We start from the raw sequence: 20,411 nt of genomic DNA, 5'->3' as shown, positions 1-20,411 counted from the left end.
TTCTGTTGTAAAGCTATGATATATCAGAGTACCCATTGTAATTTCATGAAGGCATGGGGGGTGGAGCGTTCAACTTGTGAGCAAAAGCACCTGCGCTGAGATAGGCAGATGCTGAAGCAGCTGTAATTTGATGAGAAGTTTGAACAGGGAGAGATGGAAACGATAAGGACTCTTGCTCCAATCGGAAGGAGAAGACCTCTGTTCCTAGAGATACTCCCAGAGATTGTCCTAGAGATGAAGATGAGGAGGACCCTTTACTCCCAGGGAAGGAGGAGGGCCTCTATTCTTAGAGATGAAATACTCCAAGAGATGGGTGAAGAGAACTTTTGTTTCTGAATGGCTCAACCTTAAAATTGTACCCCAGCGTCTCAAGAGTGGACCCTCGAAAGCAGTTGTGGGAAAAGCTGCAAGTTGTGGGAGGGGGACTCTCACATGATGTGAGCAGACAACCAACCCGAGTGGCTGTCTCGTGATAATTTCTCCATAGCATGGGCAAGAGACACTCCTCTTCGTAAATGAACTGAACAAGGCTATTACAGAAGTGGTAAACAGACTGAACATCTCAAGGGTTGTCTTTTTACATTGTGAGTGGGAGAAGGGAGAAAGGTGGGGCGAGGAGAAGTGTTCTGAAGGTGTGTTCTGATTTTATTTTTTTTTCTTTTCTTTTTCCTTATTTTAGGTCTATTAATAAACTTCTTTATATTCTCTCAAGTTTTGTGCCTGCTTTGCTTTCTCCTAATTCTTATCTCACAGAAGGTAAACAGTAATGAGTATTTTGGACCAAACCACTACACTAAATTGGTGTTTCCACCCGGTTCAAACTGAACCTGCTACACAACTTTTTTTTTCCTAGTGCCTCTCCCCTTTCACTAATCTATCTGTGACACTTCTATCTTTGCAGCCTGATTTACTTGTTTGTTGTTTTGGTGTTCTTCATTAGTTTTACTCTTGGGGACATGGGCATCTACATCACAGACTTTTACAGGTAGCTTTCTTACCTGGGTAGTGATGTCTTTCCACTCTTCAGCAGCTTAGATTGGCTTTCCCTTACGTTGCCAATTAGCCTTTTCTCGCTTTTCAAGCCATTTCCACAGAGCATTGGTTACCATCTATGAATTAGTGTAGAGGTACAGCTTTGGCTACTTCTCTCTTTCAGCAATGTCCAGGGTTAGCTGAACAGCTTTGATTTTGGCAAGTTGGCTTGATCCACCTTCTCCTTCAGTTATTTTTGCAACCTGTCATGTGGGACTCCATATGGATGCTTTCCACTTTTGTTTCATCTCTACGATATGACAGGAACTGTCAGTGAAAAGAGCATAGCGTGTTTTCTGCTGGCAGTTGGTGGTATGGTGGAGTTTCTTCAGCATGCGTCACTTGTTCTTGTTCTTTGTTAGTGAGACCAAAGTTTTCACTTTTGGGCCAATTTGTGATTATTTTCAAGATTTCAGGGTGATTCAATTTTCCGATACGGGTGTGCTGTGTGATGAGAGCAATCTATTTGCTCCATGTAGCACTGGTGGTGTGGTGGGCAGAGGGAACTTTTGATTCAAACATCTACTTTAGCATTGGTAGTTGGGGTGGCAGGAGGAGTTGTGCTTCAGTGCCAATTACCTCTGAGACGGCTTGGACTTCTTCATAGGCTGCTAAGATTTTTTGTCTGTTGGACTGTACTTGGCTTTGGATTCTCTGTAGTTTTGACTCTAGAATTTTAGTGGTTGGTCTCGAGTCTCACCAGGCACTTTCTGCCAAAGGTTTTAGGACAGACTATGGCTCCCAGCTGTAGAGTAGAGCACATTCTTCACTTCTGGTCCTGTCTTGACTGGGCCAAGGGCTACTGCATGAACGATCTTTTGCTTGATTTGGGCAAAGGCTTGTTGTTGTTTAGGGCCCCAATGGAAATTATTATTTTTCTGGGTAACTAGATAGAGAGGACTGTATGAAATTGTCCGGATAACTCTACTTTCAGGAAGCTCTTTTGAAATCTGAGTAGCAATACTATTTTGCCTTTAAAACATATAATTCATGTCTTTGCTTAAAATTATTCATTTTTCATATTTGGGCTCTGATTCACACACAATTACTGGAGCAAAGCCTCCTCCCTGGATAACAGATATATATATTCAGTGTCTTTCACTAAGCAAGGGGAACTGACATCCAAAGACAGGACCTCTAAAATGAAGAGAGGTTATAATGAGCGATTAAGTTGAATTTCTATTCCTATTCAACTTTCTTTTCATTCAAGCATGATGTGGGATGTAGTAAGGAATGCAATAACAGTTCAAGATTTAATTAAAACCCTTTAAGCAAATTTCCTGTCATACTGGAAGAAGATATTGCTTCAAAGCTGGCACAAGCATCTGGAAGTTCTTCAGTGAGTGATACCAAAAAGAGTTTGTCTTCTTGCACTGTGGCTGATTAAAAATATCTGGAAAATGAAAACTGTAAGAAGCATCCCTAAAAGTGTGTATATTTGTACACAGCTATCTAAAACTGGAAAGATTTTACTTTGCTGCCTCTGCAGTTGGAACGTTCTAGCCTCTCCCTTCTTTTTTTGGTGTTTGGCATATTATAGAAAAACTATCTGTCTTGGGGATGGTTTATTATCTGTGAAAAATGAGGTTCACTCTCCTGTTAGGATTTAAAAGTTTAATAAAGGACAATAAGGGACAAAGACAATAAAGCAAAATCACAGCGCTGGGTGCTTTTGGCACTCAGCCAAGAGCACACCTGTTATTGCGGAGACACCCTTTACATACCTGTCCTATTGCATCAGCCTAATGCGTATTCATAATCAATTATGCATATTCAAACTTTCCCCCAAACTAGTTTACATGTTCCAGGAACTGTTTAGCATGGCTCCTCCTTGGGTCCACCTTTTTAGAGCATGCACATTTCATGGCTGTGCTTTTAGTCAGTTTTTATTATCACTTCCAGAGTGGGCTTTGGTCCATGGTTTCTGCAGACGGTAGTTGCTGATAGTTGGCATGTCAGTAGCAGAGGTCTTCATCATACGTTCATTGGATGTTATCCAACCAAGCAGACAGTTCAATTTCCACAAGCATAACTATATTAGCTATTTCACTATTATGTCCAAGTTTAGTTAATGACAGAAATAAAGGCATTAGTTATTGTTACAAAACTACATCTTTATAACAAAGCTACTTTAACATTATACATATAGCATCTATTTTAACATTTGTAGAAAGCCAATATTTTAATATGTATCTATCACATTATCCCATCCCATTTTTGGGGTTTTGATCTGTTTTGTTTTGATTTGTACCCAGGGGTGGCGGCTGTCCCCGCCCCATCCCCCATCCTCCCTGGCTCCGGGGCTATTGCGATGTTTGGGAGCCAAGCCGGGGTTTCCGGAGGGAGTTGGGGATGGGGCACGAGGCAGCCCCTCTCTTCTAGCACTGGTGGTTTGACTGGACACACATGGCCAGTATCTCTTGAATCAGGGGGAGGAGGGGGAAGCAGAAGTTAAATGATTTGCTAAGAAGCGGTTTGTTAAAAACAATGCATACAGCTTGCTCAACACTTATTGTGCCTACCAAAGCAGAATGAGAAGACAGAAGACTATTGATAAAGGGAAGGAATCTTGACCAAAGATCCTGTTTTCGAACCTAAAACTAGCTTAAACCAGCCTTGAAGTTTGGACTTGGGCCAGGGACATAAAGAGCATGCGCAGGGAAGCAAGGTGAAAAGTTCAGAAAAAAGGAAGACTCTTTCTTTATTTAATCTGAGGAAGACCCTTACTTCATCCCAGAGACCCCTGCCCACGACCACCAGAAGACACTGCGCAAGCGCAACGCAGATGTAAATGACTTTTGGGCTCATTGTAATACAAGGCGAGGCTAGGCCAGGTGTTGGGTGGAGTCGCGGGAGACAAGCACTCAAGGCATGATGTTCAGCAAGTCTCGATTTATTTTTCAAAACTACACTTACTTATAGTACCTTTAATTAGCTCATACATATTGAAAAAGTCGAGCTCCTCATTGGTGGGAGCTATTCCGTGGGATCTGCAAACACGGTGGTCTTATCTTCCTCTTCCATATGGTTTCTGTCTTCTTACTTATCTGAATGCACATTCTGTTATCTATGCAACTTCTTGCTCAAGGACTCAGTGTCTGCATCTTTACTAAGCCTCCTGTGTTATCATGACCTTTGCTTTTTAGCCATTCTTCAGAAAGACTCTCAACACTTCCCCTGTTTTCTTTTTGCATGATCATAGTCATATTGACTGACTTCGAAATTAAATTTTTTACACATGACATTATACAGCTAAGCATAAGTAAACCAAGCAAAACAATTATTAGCAACAGCATTAAAGATTTAATCACACTTTTCATCCATCCTTCTAAGCCCATCCACTCTGTAAGTCCTTCTAATCCGAAAAATCCGGAGTCTTTTTTTATTTTTTGGGAGTGTTCAATCAAATTCTTAATTTCGGCGTGGATGGACTTAGAATGATCCTCAAGATCCATACAGCACATTCCTTCAAAGTCTTCACAGCCATGGCCGTGGGCTAAGAGTAGAAAATCTATAGCTGCTCTATTCTGAAGCAGGGCGTGTTGGACTGAACTCAGGTCTTCTGCAAGTTCAGACAACACTCGGCTGGTACCGTTTGCCTGTTTAACTACCCAACATGCCAGTTTTTCTAAGTGACGATGGGCTCGTGCCGCAGCTGCACCAGGAACAAAAAGGGAGGTAAAAAGCACTTCTGATTTGCTCCATAGCGTGAGGTCATCCTGACATTCAGGTGTTATAGTTTCTGTTAAAGACCTCCGCCATCGTGTTCGGTGTGTAGCATTAGGATGGTGCTGTGGAAGTGCAAGACTCAGTTGGCCAAAGGTACAGGGCCCACCTACAGGCCTGGATGGAATACCTGACCAGGCACGATTCCCACAAATTAGGAAAAACCCTCTGGGTAACTTTCGAGGGAAAAACGTTCCAGGGGCTGCAAGAGATCGATTTCTCACGGTAACGTTGCACCATTCTAAATCCCACTGTGAAGCATTGCCAATAGGATAAATCAAGGTGGGGTTGGATTCATTCAGTCGACAGCCATTAAGGCTGCCCTCTTGGCATAAATTACGTGAACTATTAATATAAATACAGGCTGTAGCGTTAAGAGAATCAACTAGTTCTATCTCTTGTGGCTCAGGGCCCACCGGGAGTTTATCATCCCAGCTATCATACTCTTGTAGGCCAGCAGTAATATTCATTGTGGATTTTAATGGTCTAATAATTTTGAACTGGTTCTGGGTCTCGATTACGAAGTTACGCCATGTATTATTTGTTAGTGGTACTCCAACTAAGCATGTCAAAAATGGGGTACTGGGTGTGGCTAAGGAGGCACAGAATGTTGTGGTGTTCAATTCACGTGCCAAGGAGACCCAGATATTATCTCTAGGGTCAAACACCTTAGGAGGGTAGGAAAGGGGGTGACCCATTACTGAGCCTGCGATTAGCAGCACGATGCTTAAACCGCCGGCAAACATGATCCCACTTTCTTGGGTCAACTTGCCACTGAATAGGGACCCCGATATTTGGTTGGCATGAGGATTGCAAAACTACAGAGTAGCTATCGGCTAAGATCTTTTTTGCTAAATGCTGTACTGACCACGCTAATTCTCTTAGCCGCAGATCTTCAAGATTTTCAACTAATTGCAAACTGTCAATGATATTTTTGCCTGTGAGTTGTACTAATGCTCCTTGAGCCGTCTCACGGTGCCAGTGAAAACTGCAAGACTGACACCAAAACCCTTCTGATAGATGTCGCTGGTGGACCCACCACTGTAAATTACAGCCTCCGCAAAGCAATCTTACCCACGCCTTATGATTATTACAATTACATGCAAAGCAACTAGACTGGCAAAAGCGCAAAAAGTGTCTCTGCAAATGTGGGAGGAGATAACCCTCTATCTCCTGTTCAGAGTCCACAAGGAAGGTAATGCAAAACCGCTGCTCAACTTCCTGCAGGATCTGTGAGATCTTCCTCTGTACCCTTCTTTTCTTCTTCTGTTGTGGGTTGCTCATCAGTGACAACAGGCTTAGTCCATTTGGCCGGAACCCATAGGGGACCTGTCGGAGTGGACACACATAAGTAACCTCTTCCCCAGTACAAGGTTTTTACAGGGTCCTGCTAAAGTCCCGTCTTGGGGTCTTTGTAGCGCACCCAAGGCATGGGCGTCGGGGGTTGAGGATAGGTTCCAAGGTGATGGACTCTGCCTGATGCAGCAGGAGACAACGCTTCCGTGGGCGGGAGGTGAGATCAATAGTGAGTAAGGTCAGAGATCCAGTAGAGCCAGGACTTGGCTGACACCTAGGTGCATCACAAACAGGCGGAATGCTTGAAGCCAGATGTGGTAATGGTACTAGTTGTGCTAACTTTTGTCCTGCCGGGATCTTAACGGGAGGATAATCGGTATGTGCTAAAATAAAAATTTCTCTAGCGGAGTCAGCATCAACAAGACCAGTCTCTACTAGGAGTCCCATTGTAATTGCAGATGAACGACTTACAATAAGTCCTCCCATAGCTTGGCCATTAATGTACACAGGTCCGATGACACCAGTGGGAATGCGATGGATTTCTGATGTTAGCAACTCGGTATCTACTCAGGCTGCCAGGTCCAGGCCGAGACTTCCGCTTGTCGCTGGGCAGGGACAGGTAGAGGTGCTGGAGCGGTTACTTGTGTCGTCGTGCGGCCGCTGTTCGCGCTGGGTCGGGGGTTTCCCTGTTTCTTGTTGCTATTACGGCATGCGTTCGAGTTGTGCGTATTGGATTGACACTTGTTGCACCAAATTCCTGCGGCTGTACATTCGCGACGAATATGACTGGGTGTCCCACAGCGATAACACTTCATGCGGCCACCTGGAGCTGGGCGGGGACGTGCTGCTGCCGCTTGGAGAGGAGCAAGGGCTGCCATAACCTGATTCTGAGAGCTAATAGCCTGTTCTTTAAGCCCTTCATCTAATTTTGCTAAGGCTTGTGCTAAGAACAGCTGAGAGCCAGTGGGCATGGTAGCAGCCTTTTCTAGGAGCTGCTGGACAGTCCAATCCCCTGGGGTGGAAGTAATAAGGGCACGGGTGGCTTGATTGCCATTTTGTAAAAGGCATTGCTTAAGTAACGGGTCATGCATATGCTCTTGAACCCCAGCTTTTGAGATGGCTTCCATAACTTTGTCAACAAAAGAGCCTAAAGATTCCTCTCTGCCTTGCTTAATGTTCATATACATAGGGATCCCACCCGGGGCTCGGACTTTATCCATAGCTTTCTTAGCAACTGCCATAGCTTCCCGCAATTTAGCAGGGCCTAGTGCAGCCTGAGCCTCAACCCTCATATGTTGACCCTGTCCTAGAAGTTCATCTACAGTGATATCTGCTAACGGATCTCCCTGGGGTCTAGCGAGATCTGCACTAACAGCTGCCTCCTCCCTCCAGCGAGCCTCAAAAAGCAGTCGCTGATGCGGGGTATACATGAGCTTAGTAATGCCTTTAATGTCAGCAGGAAGAAGGGTAAAAGCGTTAAAAATATAATCAAGCATCTGTTTAACTGGTTCACTGGTGACACCGTAATTCCCCACCGTTGCTCGTAGCTGAGCTAACAGCTTCCAATCCAGATTAGTCACCTGCGCGATATTGCCGCCCCCTTGCGGATTAGGGACAAATAAGACAGGGAACGCTATGCTGTCCTGAGCAGCCGCTAGCATGTCAGAATCACCCTTTTGTAAGCCCTCACGAGCAACCGCAGCCCAAAGTTCTCGATGGCCCCTAGCCATGGCCTCCGCGAGGTCAGACTCTGACCCAGGGACAGGCTCAGGGCTAACAAAGGGGTTTCGCGAGCGAGAACAGTCCGGCGGAGACGGGTGAGCCAAGGGCGGAGGAGCAGGCTGCGGCAAGGAAGGCGTGGGAGGAGCAGGAGGTGGGGGGGGGGGGGGGGGGAGGCGCGGAAGGCAACTCAGAGGCAAGAGCCTCAGGGGGTACGTGAACCGTAGCAAAGGTGGGGGGATTAGGCGGACCAGAGAAGGGAGAGGGACCATGTTCCCCGTAAAAACGATTACGGTCCTGTGCAACTTTAATCTTTTCTGCGGCTTTCTTTTCTGCCTGTACCATTAAAAGTTCATTATAAACAACTCTCCATAGTTTAGCTATCTTTTTAGCTGGCTTATCGTCATCTAAGACAAGATCCCATAGTTTGTCACTATACGCGCGCCACTGACTTAATTCATGAATGGAGTGGGGGTCAGCGAAAAAACCGTAAGAGCGCGCATGCGTTAAAAGAGCTGGGAGGTCTTTATCAAGATCAATCCCTTTAAAATTACGCTTAAGCAAAAAAGCCTTGAAAAGTTCCTGTGCTGCTTGCCTTTCCATACTTACGACGGTACCGTTGCTAGCCCCTCCAGGCTTCGGCAGCACGTATCGGCGAGCCCGCCTGTGCGGTCACTCGGGCGCGGAGGAAATCGCTGCAGTATACGAGACCTCTTTCGCCGTCCGTCTAGCTGCGGGACCCGACCCCAACGCAACTCCCCCATCGCATAAGGCAAGGGCAACTTCTCCTGTTCGGGTGCCAGATGTTGGGTGGAGTCGCGGGAGACAAGCACTCAAGGCATGATGTTCAGCAAGTCTCGATTTATTTTTCAAAACTACACTTACTTATAGTACCTTTAATTAGCTCATACATATTGAAAAAGTCGAGCTCCTCATTGGTGGGAGCTATTCCGTGGGATCTGCAAACACGGTGGTCTTATCTTCCTCTTCCATATGGTTTCTGTCTTCTTACTTATCTGAATGCACATTCTGTTATCTATGCAACTTCTTGCTCAAGGACTCAGTGTCTGCATCTTTACTAAGCCTCCTGTGTTATCATGACCTTTGCTTTTTAGCCATTCTTCAGAAAGACTCTCAACAGCCGGGCTAGGTAATAAATATGTATAGGCGTATTGGGAAACTTAATGAATATGGAGCTTGTAACCCGATATATACCAAGCTGAATGCAGCTGTCGGCACCCATGACTTTGGAGGAATTACCCCCCATGCGTCCCAGCGCTAGAATAAACATACCTACTTTACTACTTATTCCAGTAGTGGAGTCTTTTCCACATATCGTTCTGACCAGGGATCCCGGTGTTTCTGTGGGGTTTGCCTGCTCTTTTTTGGGTTTGTTGTTTTTTTTTTTTTTTTTGCTTTGGCACTGTGACTGAGCTTTCCAGCTTGGATTCTTTTGCTGCTCTGCTGTCAGGAAGCCCAGAACCAGTGCGTGTTCCCCAGAACCTGGGAACACCCTGCTTCTGGCCAGGGGCCGCCCCTCCCAGCATAGCCCGGACCCAGGTTCCAGCCAGCACCAGTGAGAAATCCTGGGGGGCCCTTTCCCTGCTGTGCTCCAGAGCCCTGCTGCTGCTGCCCAACCCTCACCATACCTCTGCCGTTTACCCTGGGTATGTGCTACACTGTAGCTTTTCACCCTCTGCCTGCTGGGACGTCCTGCCATTCCAGCTTGCTTCTCCTGAGGTTCCTGCTACAGCTCCTTTTGCTATCCAGAGGGAGCACCGGGATCAGCTGCCCCTGGGGGTTTGTAAAGGAATCCCCTTCTCCATCCCTTCCTGCCAGCTGTGCCCGCCATCGTCCACATGGGGAAAGATGGCCAGACCGGCGCCACAGCACCCCCTGCAGCTGAGGAGGAGTCATCACACCTGCCCTGCCCGGCCAGGAGCCTGCCAGCACCCCTTCCGGCTGTGACCATAACTACACCAAAGGGAAAAGCGCTTAAAGAGCAGGAAGAGGCTGTTTATTGAGGTTTTCTCTGGTTTATTCTTTCTTTTATTTGTTGTTGTTGCCACTGTTGTTGTTTGTTTGCCTTGTTGTACATACTAGTAAAGAACTGTTATTCTTTTTCTCATATCTTTGCCTGAAAGTCCCTTAATTTCAAAATTATAACAATTCGGATGGAAGGGGGTCATATTTTCCATTCCAGGGGAGGCTGGAGGCTCCTGCCTTCCTTAGCAGACACCTCTCTTTCAAACCAAGACACTATCTCATCACAAACAGTGAAAACAAAAAAAGTAAAAGCTTTCCCTCATCTTGAGGATATGAAGAACAGATTCCATTCTAGAAATCTCATGGTTTTTATGATGGCTGATATCTAGGACAAAATGCAACTCTGATCCCAGGTGAAGGAGGTTCTTCTGGAGAGAAACCTTGTCTTTGATGAAAACAGCAAGTGTGAGCCAGCCACGAACCTCCTCTGCAGTAATAGCTATGAGGAATCTGTAGTTCCTGTGGTCTTGGCTTTTTGTTGTTGAAACAGGGATGAAATAAAGGATTTAAGACCCGACAACCATGAGCTGTGGAGCGAACATTCCTAATAACAACTCTGGCCAAAAGTCGGGGACATACAATTATCTATTTGCCAAGAATGTCCAAAGAAACAAAAACTTTCCAGGGTTTATATACATTGCAACACAAAGGCTTCCCATAGCTGCCCCCCTCTCATGTCCACCCAGTATGTTACATCACAAAATAAGTATCTAATTTCTTCTTACTTCTTTTTTTATGAAGCAAAACTACCACCTAGCATCCTTTTCTGGTAATTTTGAGGAAGGATCTTCTCTTCCTTCATCACCTTCATCTTTATCATGCTGCCCTCCAGATGACCTGTTCAAGCTGACTGCTCATGGCACCTGTGCTGTCTTTCCCTGTTGAGTCCCAATTTTTCATCTTATTGTTCTAACTACAACTAGAACACCCAATCCATCTCTAGTTAAAGGATAACTTAGAGCATTGCTCAGACTATTGTAGATCCCTGACTCATGCCGATGGTCAGCCGTTGTCGGGAAGCTTCCTCCGGGGTGTAAGGAGGGGGAATTGCTCTCCAATGCAGTTGCTCCCCCAGAGGGTGGCACAGGTACAGGCACAGGCCTACTCAGCCACCCTAGAGACAGCACCCAGGGATCAGATGGTTTTGACGTCCACACCTCAGCTGCAGTCGTCTTAGACTCTAGCGGTATTTATAAGATTCCCTTGTATGCATATGGACCCTTTGCCCAGGGATCCAGTGCGATGCTGGAGGGAAAACCTGACATTGCCCATCAAGGAATCTTAGTGCACTCAGGAGTTATTGATGCTGACTTTAAAGGGCAGGATCATGCTATGGTCTCCATGCAAAAATCCCCTGTAACTATTCCTGAAAAGACCTGCATTGCTACATTAGTGCCTTTTAAGTCTTGTGTCCCCACAATAGAACAGCATCTCACGGAGATAGCGGCAGTGTATCTACAGGACTTCCGCCGGCCTTCTGGACTGCAGACATCTCGGACCAAAGGCCACAGATGACATGTACCCTGATCCTGCCGAACACCCATCCACCCTGGACTCAGCTTCGAGGTTTGATTGATATGGGTGCTGATGTAACTATCATCTCCTTCTCTGCGTGGCCTCCCTCATGGTCTTTAGCCCCTGTGGGATCGGCCATGGCAGGATTAGGAAGAACCACACAAAGCTATTTGAGCTAACGGCCTGTGGTGGTGAGGGACCCAGCGGGACACACAGCTACAATTAGGCCTTATGTTACTACCACTTCCCTTAACCTTTGGGGATGGGACGTGTTGGCAGCTTGGGGGGTACGGATTGGGACAAATTTTTAATAGGGGTCACTGTGCATGAGGGCACATGGTATCCTACACTGCCTTTGCGGTGGTTGACTAACACACCAATCTTGGAGCCGCAGTGGCCCCTACCAAAGGAGAAGTTAGACACCCTTCATCAGCTGGTTCAGGAAGAGTTACAACAGGGGCACATTGAGCCTTTTACTAGTCCCTGGAATACTCCTGTTTTCATAATTAAGAAGAAATCAGGGAAATGGAGACTGTTGCAGTATCTCTGAAAAGTTAATGCAGTAATGGAAGGTATGGGGACATTGCAGCCTGGCATGCCCTCTCCCACCATGATTCCTACAGGGTAGGACATCCTGATCATTGATTTGAAGGATTGCTTTTTCACAATTCCTTTGCATCCTAATGACAAACCAGAATTTGCCTTTACTGTGCCTGCCGTTAACAATGCTGAACCTGTGTCTTGGGGTGACTTTATGATATCGCTGCCTATGCCCAGAAATTAATTTTTGTGCCTTTCTATGCCTCTAAACTGAGCCTGAGAGGGGGAAGGAAAAAACTGAGCAAAACTTTCTCAAAGCAGTTTGCAGCTTGTTCAAGGTCACACAGAGATAGCAGGTTTTTTTTCCCCAGCTGCGGCAGGGGAGTGAGGAAGCACCCGGGCTTGCTGCTTTCCAGTCAGCTTTTGGCCAGTTGTTTCAGTTTCTTGTTCTCTGGAGAGAGACTGAGAGTTGGACTTTGCTTTTCCTTCTCTGGAATTCCGGATTTTCTCCCTTTTCTACTGGACTGCTTTCAACCTCAGAGCACATCGGGAGGACTTTCCACCGGGCACAGAGGGCCTGGGCCAAGCCCCAGCTCTGAGGAGACCAAAGGGAGGACTCTGACACTTTCCCAGGTTTTTCCTCCACAGCGAAACATTTTATTATTTAGCCTTATTTTCCTTTTCCCGTGTGTTTGGTAAAAAAATAGTTTTATCTCCTTCACTTTCCTTCGAGGAAAATTTATTTTTTTCCCGAACCTGGGGGGGGGAAGGGGTGGTTGTGCCTTCTCTCAGAGGTATATTTCTAAATTTGGCCAAACCAGAACAAATTTAGTGGCGCCCAACTGCGTGGCTCGAAGGAAAGTGAAAAAAAACCTGTGCTAATTACATTTTGGTTTGAATTTACTTATTCTGTGTTGGGGTAAAGTAGTCACCATGTTGGGTGAGTTCGTAATGTCTCTCTGGCTCGATGTACTCATGTCTTTTTGGTCCTTAGGCTTCATTGAGGTACTAGTGCATTTTTGGTCCCTAGGGTTGTTTGCCTATCCACAACTTGCTCCAATCTTGTCCCTGATATGTACATTTTACAGAGCAGGGAGACGAATCAGGATTTCTATCTTCTTGTGCTCGGTGATAATGGTTTATAAGAAGTTCACAGAGGTACAGGCAGCTGTTCAAAGTGTGTATGATAGGTGGTTTCTCCGTCCTAACCCCAGTCCTAACTTCGGTAGCCTGTTTTGGGAATTTATTAGTAATTGCACCCAGATTGTTAGAGGAGGAGGAGACAGGGTTTCCCTTCCCTTTAAATTTGATAGGTTATATTTTGAGAATGTTCAGTATCCCCTGGATGTTAAAGAGACCACCCTCCTGGAATTTAATCTGGTAAGCTTCCTCTATGTGCTCTGTATGTCTCGCAGCTTGTCTAGAATGAGAGCTCAGTTTTCCCGGGCGACTGCCGAGACACCTGACCCAGAGGTGGAACATCCTGAGTGGTGTGGGGAATGGGAGGATATGGGCCAAATCTTGAAAAAATTCTCTGACCCAATGGTTTGCAATTTTCCCCCTGAACAAGTTCAGAAACCAGCTGAGGTGGCAAAATACCTGAAAGAGAAATACAATGACAATACCAATGAGAACAAGCTCCTTGCAATATGTTGGGCTTTGGCATATGCCTATGGCACACTGGAGCAGGTAATGGTAGAGAGGCAGGAAGATCAATCAGCAAAGCCTGCAGACACCCCTGTCACTCAGGCTGCAGATAAACCAGACAGCAAGCCCAAACCAGATGGAGAGTCTAAGCCACTGACAGTGGCTCCTGTCACGAGGAAAAAGCACACAACCAAAACTGATCGCCCAGTGAAAGATGATGATGATGCAGGGGAAGGGACATCAAAAGATGCAGGGGAAGGAACCTCAAAACCACCAACTGACTCAGGCACAGAAACAATTACTGAGTCCATGTCCATAAAGGACCTTCACAGCCTAAGAAAGGATTACACGTGACGGTCTGATGACTCCATAATAAGTTGGATGGTCCGTATTTGGGATGCGGCAGGTGATGATGTGGTGCTGGATGGTGCTGAAGCGAGGCATTTGGGATCCCTGTCACATGATCCAGTGATCGACCAAGCGATGAAAAGGGAGGCTGACTCTACCAGTGTCTGGAGACGGGTTTTGACAGACGTGATTGAAAGATATATGTGTGGAGATGATCTCTACATGCAGCAAACCCCATGGAAGACCATAGAACAAGGGATCCAACGCCTGAGAGAACTAGGGGTGGTAGAGATTGTCTTCACAGATGACCCAGGATTGAGGAGTCCAGACCGGGACAGAGTTATTCCATACATGTGGCAAAAACCCATACAACTCGGGCTACAAGAATATGCTTCTGCTTTAGCAATAATGAAACCAGACTATGGTGCAAATGAGACTGTGAAGGATATGGCAGTGAAGCTCCTAGCATATGCAGATTCCATGCATGGCCCAACACATGCAAGAATCGCAGCGGTGGAAACACATATGCAGAATATGGAAGATAAGATGGAGAAGAATCACTAGGAGATTAAAGAGTGCCTTCTCTGCGGACGTTCCCCAGAGAGAAGGAACATCCCACGAAGTGAGCTGTGGAAATTCCTGTGTGACAGTGGGGAAGACACGAAGAGGTGGGGTGGACAACCCACTTCTGCTCTGGCAGCATGAGTGAGTGAATTGAAGGAGCGCAAGTTTAAGAAAGGAGGCTCTACCAAAAAGGAAGTAGCTCCAGTTGCCTGTAGTCAAACTGCCGGAAATGATGGAAAAGATGATGGCATGTCCAATTCCCATGAAGGAACCTCTAAGATGCAGGCCCAGGGAAAGAAGGATAACCAGGCATAGAGGGGCCCTGCCTCTAGCCAGGTAGAGGCCAGGGAAAACCATGTTTTTTGGACTGTGTGGATTTGTTGGCCTGGTACATCAGAACCACAAAAGCATGATGCCTTGGTTGACACCGGTGTGCAGTACACAATGATCCCATTGCAACATCTGGGGGTAGAATCTGTTTCTATTTCTGGTGTAACAGGTGGATCACAAAATTTGACTTTGGTGGAAGCTGAGGTGAGCCTGACTGGAAATGAGTGGAAGAAACATCTCATTGTGACTCGCCCAGAGGCCCCGTGCATTTTGGGCATAGATTTCCTCTGGAACGGGTATTTCAGAGACCCAAAGGAACTCAAGTGGGCTTTTGGAATAGCTGCTGTGGAGACAGAGGGCATTAAGCCATTGAACACTTTTCCTGGACTATCAGAGAACCCGTCTGCAGTAGGCCTTCTGAAGGTGGAAGAACAAAGAGTACCAATTGCTACCTCGACAGTGCATCACAGACAGTACCGGACAACTCGAGATGCTGTGATTCCCATCCACAAGATGATCCGTGAGCGGGAGAGCCAAGGGGTGGTCAGCAGAACCCACTCACCCTTCGACAGTCCCATTTGGCCTGTGTGCAAATCTGAAGGAGAATGGAGATTGACTGTGGACTATCGTGCCTTGAATTAAGTGACTCCACCATCGAGCGCTGCTGTGCCGGACATGTTGGAGCTCCAGTATGAGCTGGAGTCGAAAGCAGCGAAGTGGTATGCCACTATTGACATTGCCAATGCATTTTTCTCCATTCCTCTGGCAGCAGAGTGCAGGCCTCAGTTTGCCTTTACCTGGAGGGGTGTGCAGTACACCTGGAACCGACTGCCCCAGGGGTGGAAGCACAGTTCCACCATCTGCCAAGGGGTGATCCAGACTGCACTAGAAAAGGGTGAGGCTCCAGAACATTTGCAGTACATTGATGACATCATTGTGTGGGGGAACACTGCAACAGAAGTGTTTGAGAAAGGAGAGAAAGTTATTCGGATTCTCCTGGAAGCTGGTTTCACCATCGAGAAGACCAAAGTCAAGGGACCTGCTCAAGAGATCCAGTTCCTGGGAGTAAAGTGGCAAGATGGACGGCATCAGATTCCCACTGAGGTCATCTATAAGATCACAGCAATGTCTCCACCAACCAACAAGAAGAAACACAAGCTTTCCTAGGTGCCATAGGCTTTTGGAGGATGCACATTCCTGAGTACAGCCAGATTGTGAGTCCTCTTTACCTGGTTACCCGCAAGAAGAATGATTTCCGTTGGGGCCCTGAACAGCAAAAAGCTTTTGCCCAAATCAAGCAGGAAATTGCTCATGCTGTAGCCCTTGGCCCAGTCAGGACAGGACCCGAAGTGAAGAATGTGCTCTACTCTGCAGCCGGGAACCATGGTCTGTCCTGGAGTCTGGGAGTGTGTCTTGTTTGGTTCAGTCCTGGTCTCCCCTTTGGGTTTTGTGTTACTGTACCATCCCAGTTTATACCCTCCTGGTTTTGTGTTCATAACCCTGCTTTCTCTATTTGTCTCCTCTCAGACCCCTGCCAATCGCTTCGGCACCCCTCCCAAGCTTCTAGAAAGTTCTGGCCGGGGCGTCGAGTGATTGGTCTTGGAGGGAGGATCCCTCCCTTCCTTTCCCAAGATAGGTTCCCTTGTGTGTCCCTCATCCCGCAGACCCGTCCTTCTCCTTCCCTGATTCGATGCCGTTGTCATCCCTTCCCTGTCGCCACCCCCCCATAAAACCCCTGGCAGGCGCGTTCAGGGTTGCTCATTGCTGGACAGCCCCGGGGGGCGAGGTCCCCTGTTCGGAGACACAATAAACCTTCCGGATTTCATCCACAATTGAGCCTACCTCCTTTTTCCACCACCTGCCTCTATTGCCGTGGTCATGTGGAAGGACCCACGAGCCAGACCTCTGGTCTCCCAGATTCCGGGGGCTGGCCCCCGCAGCCTGCTGCATCCAGAGCTGACCGGGCAAAGTGGGAACTGCTCCAAAAAGGACGCAGAGGCACCGGAGCCTCTGGCAGAAGGTGCCTGGTGAGACTCGAGGTCGACCACTGGGATTTTGGAGCTGAAGCTACAGATGGTCTGAAGCCAACTACACCCCAACAGAGAAGGAAATCTTAGCTGCCTATGAAGTAATCCAAGCTGTCAGAGGTAATTGGCACTGAGGCACAACTCCTTCTCACACCCCGACTACCAGTGCTGGGGTGGATGTTCAAAGCAGAGGTTCCCTCTACCCACCACGCCACCAATGCCACATGGAGCAAATGGATTGCTCTCATCACACAGCGCGCCCGTATTGGAGAACTGAATCACCCTGGGATTTTGGAAATAATCACAAACTGGCCTGAAGGTGAAAGCTTTGGTCTCACTGATGAAGCAGAACAAGTGACATGTGCTGAAGAAGCTCCACTGTACAACCAACTGCCACCAGAAGACACACACTACGCTCTTTTCACCGAGGGTTCTTGTCGCATCGTAGGGATGAAACGAAAGTGGAAAGCAGCCGTATGGAGTCCCACACGACGGGTTGCAGACGCTACTGAAGGAGAAGGTGGATCAAGCCAACTTGCCGAACTCAATGCTGTTCAACTAGCCCTGGACATTGCTGAAAGGGAGAAGTGGCCAAAGCTCTATCTACACTGATTCATGGATGGTAGCCAATGCTCTGTGGGGATGGTTAGAAAAGTGGGAAAAAGCTAATTGGCAGCATAGGGGAAAACCAATCTGGGCTGCTGAAGAGTGGAAAAACATGGCTGCTCGAGTAAGAAAGCTGGTTGTAAAAGTCTGCCATGTAGATGCCCATGTCCCCAAGAGTAGGGCTAATGAAGAACACCAAAACAACAAGCAGGTAGATCAGGCTGCAAAGATAGAAGTGTCACAGGTAGACTTGGACTGGAAACACAAGGGAGAGTTGTTCCTAGCTCGATGGGCCCATGATGCCTCAGGCCATCAGGGCAGAGATGCCACCTATAAGTGGGCACGAGATCAAGGGGTGGATCTAACCATGGAAAGTATCTCCCAGGTGATCCATGACTGTGAGACATGCGCTGCGATCAAGCAGGCCAAGCGGGTGAAGCCCCTGTGGTATGGTGGGCAAAGGTCCAAATACAAGTATGGGGAGGCCTGGCAGATTGATTACATCACACTGCCTCAAACCCACCAAGGCAAGCGCTATGTGCTCACAGTGGTAGAAGCTACCACAGGATGGCTGGAGACCTACCCTGTGCCTCATGCTACTGCCCGGAACACCATCCTGGGCCTGGAAAAGCAAGTCCTTTGGAGGCATGGCACCCCTGAGAGAATTGAATCTGACAATGGGACTCATTTTAAGAATAGCCTTATTAATACCTGGGCTAGAGAACATGGCATTGAGTGGGTGTACCATATCCCTTACCATGCACCAGCTGCAGGCAAAGTGGAACAGTGCAATGGATTGTTGAAAACCACTTTGAAGGCACTAGGTGGGGGAACTTTCAAAAATTGGGAACAGCATCTGGCAAAGGCCACCTGGTTAGTTAACACCCGAGGTTCCGCCAATAGAGCTGGTCCGGCCCAATCTGAATCCCTACATACAACAGATGGAGATAAGGTCCCAGTAGTGCATGTCAGAGGTCTGTTAGGAAAGACTGTGTGGATAAATTCTGCCTTGAGTACAGACAAATCCATCCGTGGGGTTGTCTTTGCTCAGGGACCCGGTTGCACATGGTCAGTAATGCAGAGAGATGGAACAACACGTTGTGTACCACTGGGAGATCTGATTGTTGTGTGAAAACTGCCTGTAGTGTGAAATGCCAGTATACCCCTGCTTGCTGATTGTCACTGTCACTGTTCGTATAAAGCTGTGTGTATATATATATATATATATATGTATTAATGTGTGTGTAGAATTAGAATATCTTAGTTTGGGCATTGAGCCACCAACATGGGATAAGGGGTGGAATGTCTTGGGGTGACCTTATGATGTGTATCCCATATCGCTGCCTATGCCCAGAAATTAATTTTTGTGCCTTTCTATGCCTCTAAATGGAGCCTGAGAGGGGGAAGGAAAAAACTGAGCAAAACTTTTTCAAAGCAGTTTGCAGCTTGTTCAAGGTCACACAGAGATAGCAGGTTTTTTTTCCCCAGCTGCGGCAGGGGAGCGAGGAAGCACCCGGGCTTGCTGCTTTCCAGTCAGCTTTTGGCCAGTTGTTTCAGTTTCTTGTTCTCTGGAGAGAGACTGAGAGTTGGACTTTGCTTTTCCTTCTCTGGAATTCCGGATTTTCTCCCTTTTCTACTGGACTGCTTTCAACCTCAGAGCACATCGGGAGGACTTTCCACCAGGCACAGAGGGCCTGGCCCTGGGCCAAGCCCCAGCTCTGAGGAGACCAAAGGGAGGACTCTGACACTTTCCCAGGTTTTTCCTCCACAGCGAAACATTTTATTATTTAGCCTTATTTTCCTTTTCCCGTGTGTTTGGTAAAAAAATAGTTTTATCTCCTTCAGTTTCCTTCGAGGAAAATTTATTTTTTTCCCGAACCTGGGGGGGGGAAGGGGTGGTTGTGCCTTCTCTCAGAGGATATATTTCTAAATTTGGCCAAACTGGAACAACCTGCTAAGAGATACCAATGGAAGGTCCTCACTCAAGGGATGAGGAACAGCCCAATTATCTGACAGTGGTATGTCGCCCAAGCTTTATCCGGAGTCCAGAAGCAGTTTCCTGATGCATGCTGCTACCATTACATGGATGATATCCTGCTGGCAGCATCCACCCAGGACGAGCTGCTGAGAATACAGCCTCAGCTACTCACTGCTCTGCATGCCTATGGATTAGAGGTAGCTCCGGAGAAAGTTCAACGTCATCCTCCTTGGAAATATTTAGGAGTAAAAATTTTGGACCAAAGTATCCAATGCCAAGAGGTGAGATTCCCGGATTTGATTAAATCCTTGAATGATGCTCAGAAACTGCTGTTTGTCATCAATTGGTTACGATCATATTTAGGTCTAACCACAAATCAACTTTGCTTTTTAATACATTAAAAGGGGACCTCGGTCTGAATTCACCTCAGGAATTGACTCCGGAAGCGCGACGAGCACTGCAGGAGGTCCAACGGGCTGTTTCTGCTAGTCAGGTTTATCGAGTGGATCCCTCCATTACTATCACTGTTTTCCTTACTATTCCAGACCTCCATCCTACAGGTATCATTGGCCAGTGGAATGCACAATGGCCTGATCCTTTGCATATCCTAGAATGGGTCTTTTTGCCCCATCAGCTGAAAAGGACCGCAACCACGGTGTTTGAATTGGTCACTTCTCTGATAATCAAATGCCACCAACGGTGTTTGCAACTGATGGGGGTGGATCCTGCAGTAATTGTTGTTCCGATCTCAAGGGAATACTTTGAGTGGAGCCTTATCCATAGTGCTCCTTTGCAAAGTGCGCTGCAAAACTTTTCAGGCCAGATCACTTACCATCTGCCCAGCCATAAATTACTGCAGTGGGCAAAATCGACCATACTTTCCTTGTGGCCGAGAAATAGTCGAGTGCCAGTGCAAGGACCCACTGTCTTTATGGATGGTTCTGGGAGAACAGGGAAAGCCATTGTTACCCGGAAGGAGGGATCTGAATGGCAGGTGCTGAAAGGCCACGAGTCAGGCTCTGCTCAGTTGAATTAAG

The sequence above is a fragment of the Coloeus monedula genome (genome assembly GCF_965178545.1).
Source record: "Coloeus monedula genome assembly, chromosome: W".
Taxonomy (NCBI): domain Eukaryota; kingdom Metazoa; phylum Chordata; class Aves; order Passeriformes; family Corvidae; genus Coloeus; species Coloeus monedula.
The sequence above is the reverse complement of the archived record's forward strand: the minus strand, read 5'-3'. Positions refer to the sequence as shown.